Source organism: Salvelinus sp. IW2-2015, linkage group LG18 (assembly GCF_002910315.2).
Source record: "Salvelinus sp. IW2-2015 linkage group LG18, ASM291031v2, whole genome shotgun sequence".
Lineage (NCBI taxonomy): Eukaryota > Metazoa > Chordata > Actinopteri > Salmoniformes > Salmonidae > Salvelinus > Salvelinus sp. IW2-2015.
In genome coordinates this window covers 70,048,517-70,064,061 of record NC_036858.1, presented here as the reverse complement: position 1 = coordinate 70,064,061, position 15,545 = coordinate 70,048,517, and the positions used below count along the sequence as shown (strand labels likewise).

At 43.1% G+C, this 15,545-nt stretch overlaps 2 long non-coding RNA genes across 2 annotated transcripts in view; one reads left to right on the top strand and one right to left on the bottom strand.

The window, feature by feature from the left end:
* Window positions 1-15,545, bottom strand: part of LOC111978769 (uncharacterized) — a 41,227-nt gene that overhangs the window by 8,318 nt on the left and 17,364 nt on the right. The window lies entirely within an intron of this gene.
* LOC139029190 (uncharacterized) overlaps window positions 5,770-15,545 on the top strand; it is a 980,011-nt gene continuing 970,235 nt past the window's right edge. Inside the window, exon 1 of the long non-coding RNA XR_011481488.1 lies at window positions 5,770-5,883. This is a non-coding gene — a long non-coding RNA (uncharacterized lncRNA). The remainder of the gene's footprint in view (window positions 5,884-15,545) is intronic.

The window sequence follows — 15,545 nt, the reverse complement described above, 5'->3', positions numbered from 1 at the left end:
TCACCCTCCCGGATCCGGGATTCTCATCATAAAAAGCTGACTAGCATAACCTGCCTAACGGGACAGGGATATCATATAATATAATTTTCATGAAATTACAAGTCCAATACAGCAAATGAAAGATAAACATCTTGTGAATCCAGCCATCATTTCCGATTTTTTTAATGTTTTACAGCGAAAACACAATATGTATTTCTATTAGCTACCACATAGCCAAACACCCAACCGCATATTTTCACCATGTTTCCACCGCATAGGTAGCTTTCACAAAACCGACCAAATAGAGATATAATTAGTCACTAACCAAGAAACAACTTCATCAGATGAGTCTTATAACATGTTATACAATACATTTATGTTTTGTTCGAAAATGTGTATATTTGAGGTATAAATAATAGTTTTACATTGCAGCCACCATCAAAAATAGCACCAAAGCAGCCAGAATAATTACAGAGAGCAACGTGAAATACTTAAATACTCATCATAAACATTTTTGAAAAATACATGGTGTACAGCAAATGAAAGATAAACATCTTGTGAATCCAGCCAATATTTCTGATTTTTAAGTGTTTTACAGCGAAAACACAATATATTTTCTATTAGCTCACCACAATAGCAAACAGACAACGCCATTTATTCACCGCCAAGGTAGTTTTCACAAAACCCAGAAATAGAGATAAAATGAATCACTAACCTTTGGACAACTTCATCAGATGACAGTCTTATAACATCATGTTTATACAATACATTTATGTTTTGTTCGAAAATGTGCATATTTAGAGCTACAAATCGGGGTTTTACAACGCAGCCATCGACACAAATAGCACCAAAATGTCCGGAGATATTTTGGACAGTCAGCTAATCTAACCAAAGAACTCATCATAAACTTTACTAAAAAATACATGTTGTACAGCAAATGAAAGATACACTGGTTCTTAATGCAACCGCTGTGTTAGATTTTTTTAAACAACTTTAGTACAACATACAGCATGCAATATTGTGAGACAGCGCCCTACAATTCTCCGCCTTGTTGGAGCCAACATAAAATACAAAAATACGAAAWAACATCATAAATATTCTCTTACTTTTGATGTTCTTCCATCAGAATGTTGTGCAAGGAGTCCTAGTTCCAGAATAAATCGTTGCTTGGTTTTAGAATGTCCATTTCTTCTGTCGAATTAGCAACTTTGGCTAGCCATGTGGAGCTCACGTGTCCAAGAAATGTTTGCGCCTGGAATGAAAAATTCCAAAAGTCCCAATAAACGTTGAATAAACTGGTCAAACTCGGTTGAAAAATCCTACTTTATGATGTTTTTCTCATATGTATCAAATAAAATCAGAGCCGGAGCATTTCGTCRTGTAAACCGAACGCATTTCAGAAGACAATGTGAGGTTCCCTGGTGCGCAGCTGACTACTGACAAAAGAGCGGACCTGTYACTCCAAAAGCTCTCATTCGGCCTCACATCAAGCTAGACACCCATTCAACCTTCTACTGCCTGTTGACATCTAGTGGAAGGCGTATGAAGTGCATACAGATCCATAAATATAAGCCAGTTGAATAGGCAGGTCCTGACACAGAGCCCCTTTTTCAGAATTTTCACTTCCTGTCTGGAAGTTTGCTGCCAAATGAGTTCTGTTTTACTCACAGATATAATTCAAACAGTTTTAGAAACTTCAGAGTGTTTTCTATCCAATGGTAATAATAATATGCATATTGTATGATCTAGAACAGAGTACGAGGCCGTTTAATTTGGGCACGATTTTTTCACAAAGTGAAAACAGYGCCCCCCCATTTAGAAGAAGTTAACTTGGCTTTCGAAGACCTTAGAAAGACAAGGTAGGATAGATATAGGTCTGTAGCAGTTTGGGTCTAAAGTGTCACTCCCTTTGAAGAGGGAGATGACCGCGGCAGCTTTCCAATCTTTGGGAATCTCAGACGATACGAAAGAGAGGTTGAACAGGCTGAATAGGGGTTGAATAGGGGTTGCAACAATTTTGGCAGATAATTTTAGAAAGAGAGGGTCCAGATTGTCTAGCCAGGCTGATTTGTAGGGGTCCAGATTTTGCAGCTCTTTCAGAACATCAGCTATCTGGATTTGGGTGAAGGAGAAATGGTTGGGGCTGAAGCGAGTTGCTGTGTAGGATGCCGGGCAGTTGACCGGGGTAGGGGTAGCCAGGTGGAAAGCATGGCCAGCCGTAGAGAAAAGCTTATTGAAATTCTCAATTATAGTGGATTTATTGGTGGTGACAGTGTTTCCTAGCCTCAGAGCAGTGGGCAGCTGGGAGGAGGTGCTCTTATTCTCCATGAAATTTACAGTGTCCCAGAACTTTTTTGAGTTAGTACTACAKGATTCAAATTTCTGTTTGAAAAAGCTAGCCTTAGCTTTCCTAACTGCCTGTGTATATTTGTTCCTAACTTCCCTGAAAAGTTGCATATCACGGGGGCTATTCAATGCTAATGCAGAACGCCACAGGATGTTTTTGTGCTGGTCAAGGGCAGACAGGTCTGGAGTGAACCAAGGACTATATCTATTCCTAGTTCTACATTTTTTGAATGGGGCATGCTTATTTAAGATGGTGAGGAAGGCACTTTTAAAGAATAGCCAGGCATCATCTACTGACGGGATGAGGTCAAATGTTTTYATTGATTGCTACACTAAGAGATGGCACATTTCATGCTAATCTCAGTTACCCAGAAGTAAAATTATCTTGCGAAAGTTTATAATTTCCTGTTTTACTTCTCGGGGAATGCAGTTAACAATTGTGCAAACGGAAACTCTAGCTCAGCCAAACTCCTCCCTTCCGCTAATTTCACCCGTGTCTATATTGGCTAAAAAAGGCATTTTCGTTTCCATACATTTTTACGATATAGCTAATTTTGAATTTGTGGCTGTGGAATCTAGTGTAAACCGTTTCATAATCCGCACACAGTCTTGAAAATCACTGCACCAGTTTAGGCACCGCCTTCGCCCAATTCTGATTTGTCCAAATAATCAATGACAAAACCCCCAAACCAGGAACGGCTGCTACCCATAATCACACAATCAAAGACCGTACAGTATGGCTAAAACTGCTTCTCCAATAGAAATCCCCGATCACACTTGTAGGCGATATCATGGCTACGTTGGCTAGCTAAGATTACACTTGGACTTCCTGAGCTAACGCTCACAGTGAGTCAAAATAGGTTCCCACGTGTCGGACATACGCAATACCAACACAAGCTCTCCTCAGGGATGTGTTTTGTCCCCACTCCTGTACATCATGTACACTAATAGTTGTACTAGTTCCCATCCTGACAGACACCTCGTTAAGTTAGCTGATGACACTGCCTTGATCAGCCGGTTGCATGATGACGAGGAACAACATGGCCCTGGTCCTAGATGACTTTGTAGAGTGGTGTGAGGAATCACACTTGGTCCTCAATACCAACAAGACCAAAGATATGTGCATAGACTTCAGGAATTGTACAACACCTACCTCTGCAACATATATCAGAGGTCAGATTATAGAGATTGTAGAGGAATACAAATACCTGGGTGTCCTCTTGGACAATAAACTTCAGTGGAGTAATCTACAAAAAGAGCCAACAGGGATGGTACTTTCTCAAAAAGCTGGGATATTTTAATGTACTGTAGACTGTACTATACTGACTCTGTTATACAAATCTTTCATTGAGAGTATTTTAACTTTTTGTATTGTTTGTTGGTTTGGCAATGCCACTGTCAGCCAGAAAAATATGCTGAGAAGGATTATCACCACAGCAAGCAAGGTACTTGGAGTCAAACAGTCAGGCCTGGATGATATCTTTAAGGTCAGGGCCCTCCGCAAGGCTCACAAAATCATTTTAAACCCAAGCCACCCCCTGTACCAGGACTTTGAACTACTCCCCTCTGGGCGCAGGTATAGGGCACCTCCCAGCAGGAAAAACACAACTAGACAATAATTTGTGCCAGGTGTGATATCCCTCCTAAATAGCTCGGGCTAATGTTCCTATCGACTCAGTAAGGCCAGCAGGCTAGCCTTTAAAAATACATATATTTAATTGGTATGTAACTGTTATGAAAGTTGTATTGTCAATTTTGTTTTGTATTTAAATGCCACTTTAAACATGTACATAACACTGCAACAAAATTTCCCCATAGGGACAATAAAGTCAGTAAGTAAGCAAGTTATGTGTGGAAACACTMATTTTGTCTAACAGTCGTCTGGCGCTGATCTGCACATAAGCAGTCCGTCAAATCAAAGGCACGAGTCAGTTTGTCACTTTCTTAAGGTTGGAGAAATAACATGTTCAACTGCTTAAGACATTGGCTCAAATCTATATTTTGAGAATATTAACATCTAAGGAAGAATGTTTCACTGTTCCCATTGACTACTCAAACCCAAAACCCTGGTCTGTTTGGACTGTAGCTAGCTAGCTTGTCATCTGAGCTGGTTGTTAGCTTGCAGAACTGATATGTGTATCATTTGAAGGGACACTTAATTTTTTATGGATAACATTTACATTTACAGATGTGTGATCTCTATTCCTGGGCGGCAAGTAGTGGTTAGAGCGTTGGGCCAGTAACCGAAAGGTTGCTAGATCGAATCCCTGAGCTGACAAGGTAAAAATCTGTCGTCCTGAACAAGGCAGTTAACCCACTGTTCCTAGGCTGTCATTGTAAATAAGAATTTGTTCTTAACTGACTTGCCTAGTTAAATAAAGGTAAAATAAAAAAATACATTCCTGACAGGTTGATCAGATTCAGTAGCAGCCTCAGAGGCTGATAAGTCAGGATTCTGCCTTGTAGGCCGTTTACATTTAACATTTTAGTCATTTAGCAGATGCTTTCATCCAGAGCTACTTACAGGAGCAATTAGGTTTACATGCCTTGCTCAAGAGCACTTCAACAGATGTTTCACCTTTATAGGTAAAGCTCCTGGAAGGCAGATTAGCAGTCAGTGCATTATGCATATGATCAAGAGTGGGTGCACTCTATTCCTGGCAGGCTGATCAGATTCAATCTCAGAGGCTGATAAGTCAGGATGTTACTTTATCTGCTGTCTGCAAGGAGCTTACAGCATCCTGATTTATTAGCCTCTGAGGCTGAAATAGAATCTGAGCAACCTGTCAGAAATGGAGCTAACCCCAATGTAAATTTTAATATTTCCCACCAAACATGAAGTGTCCCTTCTAACTATACACATATCAGCTAAGTAAGCTAACAACCAGCATCGATTACAAGATAGCTTGCTAGCTAGCTAGGTAAACTAGCTAATAAGACTACCTAGCGAACTAGCTAGCACATTAAACTAGGAAGGTTAGCTGCTTTGTTCCTTGCATGCGAATGGATGTGGTCTTTGGTTATCTTATGGCTTAAATCCCCCACAAGCATATTGTCATCAACGCAGCCACAGGGCTCCTTGATAAGGTGGTTATCATGCATCTGAACAAATGAATGGATAATGCGTGGTACTTTTGATTATCTCGACAGAACAACTTTTGTTATGTAGTGATCATGAGATATATAAGTTGTGAACTCGACATAGAAAAATATTTGTATTTATTCATATGTCCTCTCTGGACTTCAGTAATAACGTATACAATCTGCTTTATAAGACCATTACCCACAATCCTATTAATTTACAGAAAGTTAAGGAGGGCAATCATTTTCCTTTCAACTGTCGCTCAGCGGAGTCAATCACCACCTTCCGGAGACACCTGAAACCCCACCTCTTTAAGGAATACCTAGGATAGGATAAAGTAATCCTTCTAACCCCCCCCCCCCCCYYMAAAGAGTTAGATGCACTATTGTAAAGTGGTTGTTCCACTGGATATCATAAGGTGAATGCACCAATTTGTAAGTCGCTCTGGATAAGAGCGTCTGCTAAATGACTTAAATGTAAATGTAAACTGTGGTCGAGGAAACACTTTCACAGTAATTCACTAATTATTCCAGAAGATTTCTTTAAAGCTGAATTTCACCTTGGCTCTGCCACGGCATAAAGTCATTACTATATTAACAACATTACGTTTTTATCATAAACATCACAATTATCCAAACCACAAGCTATAACGCGCACATTTTCATTTCACTGGTAGAATCGGGAAGTTTCGACTACTTGTGTATTAGTGTACTCTTAGTGAACCACAAAGTCCAGCATTCAAAGTGAATACTGATACCGCCCACTAGGCAGAGTGGGTGTGTCAATAAACTTGAATAATGGCGTTGTTAACTTCGAACAACCAACAAACAGTAATCTCTGAATTTCTAGGCAAGATTTTTTAGAAAGCGTTTGTTTTTCATCATACCGGTATGGTGCCTGGCTGTGCTAATTACAAACAATCACAAAAATGAGTTATCTTTCACCATTCTACCTACCAGACATTCGCTCCGATTCTGCCAGTGGCTTGCGGCTATCAAGAATGATGCGGTGACCAAAGATTATCAGAAAGATTTTCAAACTGAACTGATGGGGTATCCATTTCGACGAGAGCTGAGAAGTGATGAGATAACATACATGTTTTTCCTTCACAACAAAATGGAAGACATTCAATAAGAATGAACCTAATGTTAGCGAGATTGCTAGCCTAGCTGCTTAATTTAGCTAGTTAGCTAATGTCAAAGTTCTGTATTGAACTGTGAAAGACATCAGTTATATGATATAGCTATCTTTTGGTACTGTATATACAGTGCATTCGGAAAGTATTCAGACCACCTGAATTTGTTCACTTTTTGTTATGTTACAGCCTTATTAAAAAATGTATTAAATAAAAGAAATCTGAATTAATCTACACACAATACCCCATAATGATAAAGCGAAGACAGGTCTCTGAAATGTATAAAAGATTAAAAACAGAAATACCTTATTTACATAAGTATTCAGACCGTTTGCTATGAGATTCGAAATTGAGCTCAGGTGCATCCTGTTTCCATTGATCATCCTTGAGATGTTTCTACAACTTGATTGGAGTCCATCTGTGGTAAATTGAATTGATTGGACATGATTTGGAAAGACACACATCCTGTCTATATAAGGTCCAACAGTTGACAGTGCATGTCAGAGGAAAAACAAGCCATGAGATTTTGGCCGCGAAGRTTCACCTTCCATCAGGACAACAACCATAAGCACACAGCCAACACAATGMAGGAGTGGCTTCGGGACAAGTCTCTGCATGTCCTTGAGTGGCCCAACCAGAGCCTGGACTTGAACCCGATCGAACATCTTTGGAGAGATCTGAAAATAGCTGTGCAGCAACGCTCCCCATCCAATGTGACAGAGCTTAAGAGGATCTGCAGAGAATAATGGGAGAAAATACCAAAATACAGGTGTGCCAAGCTTGTAGCTTCATACCCAAGAAGACTTGAGGCTGTAATGGCTTCCAAAGATGCTTCAACAAGTACTGTGTAAAGGTTCTGACCACTTATGTTAATGTGATTTTTCAGTTATTTATATTTAATACATTTGCAAAAAATTCTACAGACCTGTTTTTCTTTTGTCTTTATGGGGTATTGTGTGTAGTATATTGATGAGGGGAAAAAAACAATTTAATCCATTTTAGAATAAACCTGCATTGTAATAAAATGTAGAACAAGTCAAGGGGTCTGAAGACTTTCCAAATGCGCAGTAGCTAGCTTTGTTAGCAAACAGAACAATTATTTGATTTCCCCCCCATTGTGACAAAGTAGTATGTTCGCCAGCATTACACAATATGGGTTTCAGTAGATGAACTGAAGTTAGCTAGCTAGCTAGCTAGGTGGCTTGCAGGAAAAATAACTTACTTAGCTAGGCACTGTTTTTGTCATCTGTCCTCTCTCTGCTGGCATGAGCTGTAGCTGAACTTCTAAAGTTAGCTAAATCCAACTCTTTGTTTCGATTCCTCTTCTCTATATTCCGGTGGAAACATGTATGGTTGAATGTCACCATGTAGCKAATAGATGCTCTTTCGTCTAATTCRTGTTGATGAGAGTAGTCACTTGAAGCCATTTCTTCTGGTCAGTTCTTTCAGTTTTGCCTTAAGGATTGTTGTTAGTGTCCGCCTCCTTTTCAAAAAATCCCGCTTTGGGGGAGGGACGGATGCCAGAGCATAAAGCACCGCCCAAAACAAGTTGTAGTCTTTCAGAGACTGGAAAAAATGTGTCTGCTTGTATATTTAGCAATGAATCCGCTGATAGGAACATTGCTGAAATATGGGCAATGGCTCTATCAAACAAGGACAATGGTCCCGTGTGGCTCAGTTGGTAGAGCATGGCGCTTGCAACGCCAGGGTTGTGGGTTCATTCCCCACGGGGGGACCAGGATGAATATGTATGAACTTTCCAATTTGTAAGTCGCTCTGGATAAGAGCGTCTGCTAAATGACTTAAATGTAAATGTAAATATCTACACCCACAAAAACGTACAGCATAGTGTGATCAGTATAACATCTCACTGTCCTGGAAATGCCTCAGACATCATGAAAACAAGCCCAGATTCCCCCAGGGTGAAATTCCCCTTTAGCTGTAACAGAAATGCATGATGCATCACTCAGACCCATCCCTCTCCACTAAAGCAGAGCTAATGCAGGGAACAGGGGCTTGTTTTTATTACCGCGTGTCCGAGTGTTTGGACTATCTCTCGATTTACAAAAGCCACGTTGACAGGCCTCCTCATTGAGCCAAGCCCCACAGATGTCCAAACACCAGCTAATGTAACCGGCAGGACCTCATACAAGTCCCATACGAGGCTCATCGTGACAGCAGAATAGGAAATGGAGGACAGAGTAAAGTCACTCAAATGGAATGGCTGATTAGTTCACACCAGACTGGAAATGGGGAGTTTAATGTAACCCTGCGGTCTGGCAGATATAAACAGACGGGGCCATCTTCAGCCCTGGGTAATCCTAAGAGGCTCATTTGTGTATCTCACACCGCAGAAACAGTTTTGATTAATCGTGTGACCTTTGACCCCAATGACTGATGACAGAGGAAAAACTGCAGACAGCCATTACATCCTGTTTGCGTGTGGGGTGGTCCGCTGTTAATCTTCACATTATCTGATACACTCTAACAGTCTATGCAATATCTCTGGGGGTTACAGTAAACCCCAACACACGCCCAAGACAAGAGGAAAGAGATTTGATCAAATATTATTATTTGATCGAATAAGATACAATTAGTCTTTCGTCAGTCAAACTACGTACAGTACATAGATAATAGAGCATGCATGTATTATTTTTCTATTAAGATCAATTAGAACCTGTGTTCCCTTTGTAAAGTATAAATAACTTTCTATTTTGGAATTATACATCACATTTTTCATTGCATTTCACACTAATTTGCAGCAACAATACACATACATGTATAACGGTATATTTACATTGACTAAAAACACAAGCCAAATATCCCATTTGAGAATCATCTGCAGTGCAGTCATGAAATGTCTACTGCTGTTCGACTACATGATTAGCAGTCTCAATTTGCATGAGTTTTAAACTGTTCATACTGACGTCAGTTTGATTAGTTTAAAATGTATGGACAATATTGCAAAGACCTTGAAAGTAAAAAAAAACATTAACTTTTTTAATGTAAAACTTTTGAGTTTTTGTAGATATATCATAAACTGTGGAAAAGTGCATTTACATCTCTGTAGTTATTGAAATTGTAACATTTGCTTTGAAACTTGTTCTCATATGTAGCTGTTTCTTTGATCAGTTCAGAACATTCAAGACCTTGAAAGGAATCGCTCAGTGTAAACAAATGCTCCTCCTGTTCCCAGTGTGTAACAAAAGATTTCCGTGGTCATTGTGGTATTGAATGAAGTTTCAGTGCAGTTTATTTTTAATCTAGGCCCATAGCTAATGTGCAGTAATCTAGGCTTTTAATGGACGGGAACAACCATACAATCACCACCTTTTGGACCGGAGCAAAAAGGCTTTGAGAAAATCAATGGGATATTTCACAAATTTCAGAGAGTTCAGTGAGAGACTTATACATATATCATATATCATATATAACAGTAAAGATTAAACACAAGACTATAGGAGAACAAAATCCAGGAAATAAGAAATAGGCTATTTAGTTTGTTGTCAGTGARGTCATGTGTGCTATGGCTCTGTTGTCTGACATTACCTTTACTTTCAGATCGCGATTCTACTATCCTGCACACATCACAAACAGGTTATAGCATGGGCAGTTTCTATGTTGCAATATTTACCATAATGTTCATTAGATATACAGTACATGCTGAATAGTTAGAATGTATATAATACTAATATTTTTTAAATATTGAGAACATAACAATTGAAATGAAAGCATGACATTACTTTTATCCTCCAAATATACTCTTTATTCTATCATTGGAAAGTTGAGCAAATGGTGACCCATTTGGAACACTAACTCTGCATGTGCCTTAAATTTAAAACCGCTTAAGGATCCGCCCCTTTTTTWAAATTTTCGCCAAAAATGACATACCCTAATCTAACTGCCTGTAGCTCAGGCCCTGAAGCAAGGATATGCATATTCATGGTACCATTTGAAAGGAAACTCTTTGAAGTTTGTGGAAATGTGAAAGGAATGTAGGAGAATATAACAAAATATATCTGGTAAAAGATAATACGAAGAAAAAAACCAACTGTTCTTTTGTATTTTTTTGTACCATCATCTTTGAAATGCAAGAGAAAGGCCATAATGTGTAATTCCAGCCCAGGTGTAATTTATATATTGGCCACTAGATGGGAGCAATGTATGTGCAAAGTTTTAGACTGATCCAATGAACTATTGCATTTCTTTTCAGAATTTGCATCAGGACTGCCCAAATGTGCCTAATTTGTTTATTAATAACTGTTCATGTTAAACATTGTGCACTCTCCTCAAACAATAGCGTGGTATTATTTCACTGTAATAGCTACTGTAAATTGAACAGTGCAGTTAGATTAACAAGAATTTAAGCTTTCTTCCAAAATCAGATATGTCTATTTCCTGGGAAATKTTCATGTTACTTACAACCTCATGCTAATCGCATTAGCCTGCGTTAGCTCAACCRTCCCATGGACGGGACACTGATCCCGAAAGAAGTTAAAACATCTCTGTGCTCTGTGGCCAGCAGGACAGAGTCACACAAACAATGGCCATCTCTCCTACATGAAGCCTGTTTGTCAAACTTGCTCTGGAAAAGCTGAGCCTCTCCTGCAGGCTCAATTAGCTATGATTGCCTCGCCTGGTTCACCAACTACTTCTCTGATAGAGTTCAGTGTGTCAAATCGGAGGGCCTGTTGTCTGGACTTCTGGCAGTCTCTATGGGGGTGCCACAGGGTTCAATTCTTGGGCCGACTCTCTTCTCTGTATACATCAATGACGTCGCTCTTGCTGCTGGTGATTCTTTGATCCACCTCTACGCAGACGACACCATTCTGTATACCTCTGGCCCTTCTTTGGACACTGTGTTAACTAACCTCCAGACGAGCGTCAATGCCATACAACTCTCCTTCCGTGGCCTCCAACTGCTCTTAAATGCAAGTAAAACTAAATGCATGCTCTTCAACCAATCGCTGCCCGCACCTGCCCGCCCATCCAGCATCACTACTCTGGACGGTTCTGACTTAGAATATGTGGACAACTACAAATACCTAGGTGTCTGTTTAGACTGTAAACTCTTCTTCCAGACTCACATTAACATCTCCAATCCAAAATTAAATCTAGAATCGGCTTCCTATTTYGCAACAAAGCATCCTTCACTCATGCTGCCAAACATACCCTCGTAAAACTGACCATCCTACCGATCCTCGACTTCGGCGATGTCATTTACAAAATAGCCTCCAACACTCTACTCAACAAATTGGATGCAGTCTATCACAGTGCCATCCGTTTTGTCACCAAAGCCCCATATACTACCCACCACTGCGACCTGTACCCTCTCGTTGGCTGGCCCTCGCTTCATACTCGTCGCCAAACCCACTGGCTCCAGGTCATCTACAAGTCTCTGCTAGGTATCTCAGCTCTTATCTCAGCTCACTGGTCACCATTTGAGCACCCACCCGTAGCACTCCAGCAGGTRTATCTCACTGGTCACCCCCAAAGCCAATTATTCCTTTGGTTGCCTCTCCTTCCAGTTCTCTGCTGCCAATGACAGGAACGAACTGCAAAAATCACTAAAGCTGGAGACTCTTACCTCCCTCACTAGCTTTAAGCACCAGCTGTCTGAGCAGCTCACAGATCACTGCACCTGTACATAGCCAATCTGTAAATAGCCCATCCAACTACCTTCCCCAGTATCTCTTCTTGCACATTCTACCATTACAGTGTTTTTTGCTATATTGTAATTACTTCGCCACCATGGCCTATGTATTGCCTTACCTCCCTTATCCTACCTCATTTGCACATGCTGTATATAGACTTTTATACTGTATTATTGATTGTATGTTTGTTTATTCCATGTGTAACTCTGTGTTGTTGTATGTGTCGAACTGCTATGCTTTATCTTGGCCAGGTCACAGTTACAAATGAGAACTTGTTCTCAACTAGCCTACCTGGTTAAATAAAGGTGAAATGAAAATTWAAAAAAATCTTGGTTTTAGCTTTTTGATTTGTTTGACAGTGGAAAAATATAACAGCATGGAAAAATGAAAATATTACCCGTAATAGTTGCATAACATTTATGAACTATTTTCCTCTCTGAAAAGTTGTGACATGAGCAAATGTTTGGTGCATAAGATGAAATATTGTAACGGCGATCCTCCTCCTCTCCATCTTCGGAAAAGGAGGAGTATCGAGGGAACCAAGGCGCAGCGAAGTTTGAATACATATTTATTAACAAGACGAAAAACGAACACGAACTACACTTGAAATGATACAAAATAACAAACGACGTAGACTGACCTAAACATGAGAACTTACATAGACACGAAGAACGCACGAATAGGAAACAGACTACATAAACCGAAACAAACCGTATACAGTTCCGTATGGTGCAAACATAACACAAACACGGAAGACAATCACCCACAAACAACAGTGAGAACACCCTACCTAAATATGACTCTTAATTAGAGGAGAACACAAAACACTGCCCTCTAATTAAGAGCCATACCAGGCAAACCAAACCAACATAGAAACAGATAACATAGACTGCCCACCCAAAACACATGCCCTGACCATAAACCATACAAAAACAACATAAAACAGGTCAGGACCGTTACAGAACCCCCCCCTCAAGGTGCGAACGCCGGGCGCACCAGCACAAAGTCCAGGGGAGGGTCTGGGTGGGCAGTTGACCACGGTGGTGGCTCCGGCTCTGGACGCTGTCCCCACACCATCATAGTCACTCCCCGCTTCTGTCTTCCCCTCCCAATGACCACCCTAAAACTAACATCCCCTAAATAAACGGCCAGCACCGGGAAAAGGGGCAGCACCGGGAAAAGGGGCAGCACCGGGACAAGGGGCAGCACCGGGACAAGGGGCAGCACCGGGACAGGGGGCAGCCCAGGATAGGGGCAGCACCAGGATAAGGACCAGCACCGGGACAAAGGGCAGCACCGGGACAAGGGGAGCACCCGGCTGATATGCTCATGCAGATCCTGACTGAACGGCTCTCGACGCTCATGGCTGGCTGACGGCTCTCGCCTCATGGCAGGCTGCAACGGCTCTCGACTGCTCATGGCAGGCTGACGGCTCTCGACGCTCATGGCAGGCTGACGGCTCTCGACGCTCATGGCAGGCTGACGGCTCTCGACGCTCATGGCAGGCTGACGGCTCTGGCTGCTCATGGCTCTCTGACGGCTCTGGCTGCTCAGGCTCTCTGACGGGCTCTGGCTGCTCATGGCTCTCTGACGGCTCTGGCAGCTCATGGCTCGCTGACGCTCTGGCAGATCCTGTCTGGCTGGCGGCTCTGGCAGATCCTGTCTGGTTGGCGGCTCTGGCAGATCCTGTGGTTGGCGGCTCTGGCGAGTCCTGTCTGGTTGGCGGCTCTGGCAGATCCTGTCTGGTTGGCGGCTCTGGCAGATCCTGTCTGGTTGGCGGCTCTGGCAGATCCTGTCTGACGGACGGCTCTAGCGGCTCCTGTCTGGCGGGCGGCTCTAGCGGCTCCTGTCTGGCGGACGGTCTGTAGGCTCATGGCAGACGGGCGGCTTTGCAGGCTCATGGCAGACGGGCGGCTTTGCAGGTTCATTGCAGACGATGGCTCAGACGGCGCTGGGGAGACGGATGGCTCAGATGGCGCTGGGGAGACGGATGGCTCAGATGGGCTGGTGAGACGGATGGCTCAGATGGCGCTGGTGAGACGGATGGCTCAGATGGCCGCTGGTGAGCGGATGGCTCAGAATGGCGCTGGTGAGACGGATGGCTCTAGCCGGGATAATGCGCACTGTAGACCTGGTCGCGTGGTGCCGGAACTGGAGGCACCGGGGCTAAGGACACGCACACCTGTCATACTAGTGCGGGGAGCAGGGACAGGGCACACTGCATTCTCAAAGCCCACTCTATACTGATGCGAGGGTACCGGGCACTGGTGACACCGGGCTGAGGACAAGCACATCAGGATTAGTAGGGGGGAAGATACAGTGTGTTCAGGGCTCTGGAGATGCACAGGTGGCTTAGTGCGTGTGGCCGAACTGGAGGCACCGGCCTAGATACACGCACTACAGGGAGAGTGCGTGGAGGAGGAAACAGGGCTCAGGAGACGCACTGGTAGCCTAGTGCGTAATGTAGGTACTGTAGGTACTCGTACTAGGGCTGGGGCGGGGGAGGTGGCGCCGGAAATACCGGACCGTGCAGGCGTACTGGCTCTCTGAGCATTGAGCCTGCCCAACCTACCTGGTTGAATGCTCCCGGTTGCCCGACCAGTGCGGGGAGGTGGAATAACCCGCACCGGCCTATGTAGGCGAACCGGGGAAACCATGCGTAAGGCAGGTGCATGTAAGCCGGCCCGAGGGAGACGCACTGGAGACCAGACACGCGTTGAGCCGGCCTCATGAGACACCTGGCGTCAATACCCAATCTAGCCCTACCAGTGCGGGGGAGGTGGAATAACCCGCACTGGGGCTATGCACTCGTACAGGAGACACCGTGCGCTCTACTGCGTAACACGGCGCCTGCCCGTACTCCCGCTCTCCACGTAAGCCTGGGAAGTGGCGCAGTCTCCTACCTGCCTTGGCCCACTACCTCTTAGCCCCCCCCCAAGAAATTTTTGGGTGTTACTCACGGGCTTTTCGGGCTTCCGTGCAAGACGCGTCCCCTCATAATTCCCGGTAGCCTCTGCTCTCGCTGCAGTGCCTCCAGCTGTTCCCATGGGGGCGATCCCTACCAGCCAGGATCTCCTCCCATGTGTAGGCAACCCTTTCCGTCCAATATATCGTCCCATGTCCATTGCTCCTTCTTTTCCCTGTCCCTTACTCCGTTTACTCCGCTGCTTGCTCTGGAATGGTGGGTGATTCTGTAACGGCGATCCTCCTCCATCTCCATCTTCGGAAAAGGAGGAGTATCGAGGGAACCAAGGCGCAGCGAAGTTTGAATACATATTTATTAACAAGACGAAAAACGAACACGAACTACACTTGAAATGATACAAGAGATAACATAACGACGTTAGAA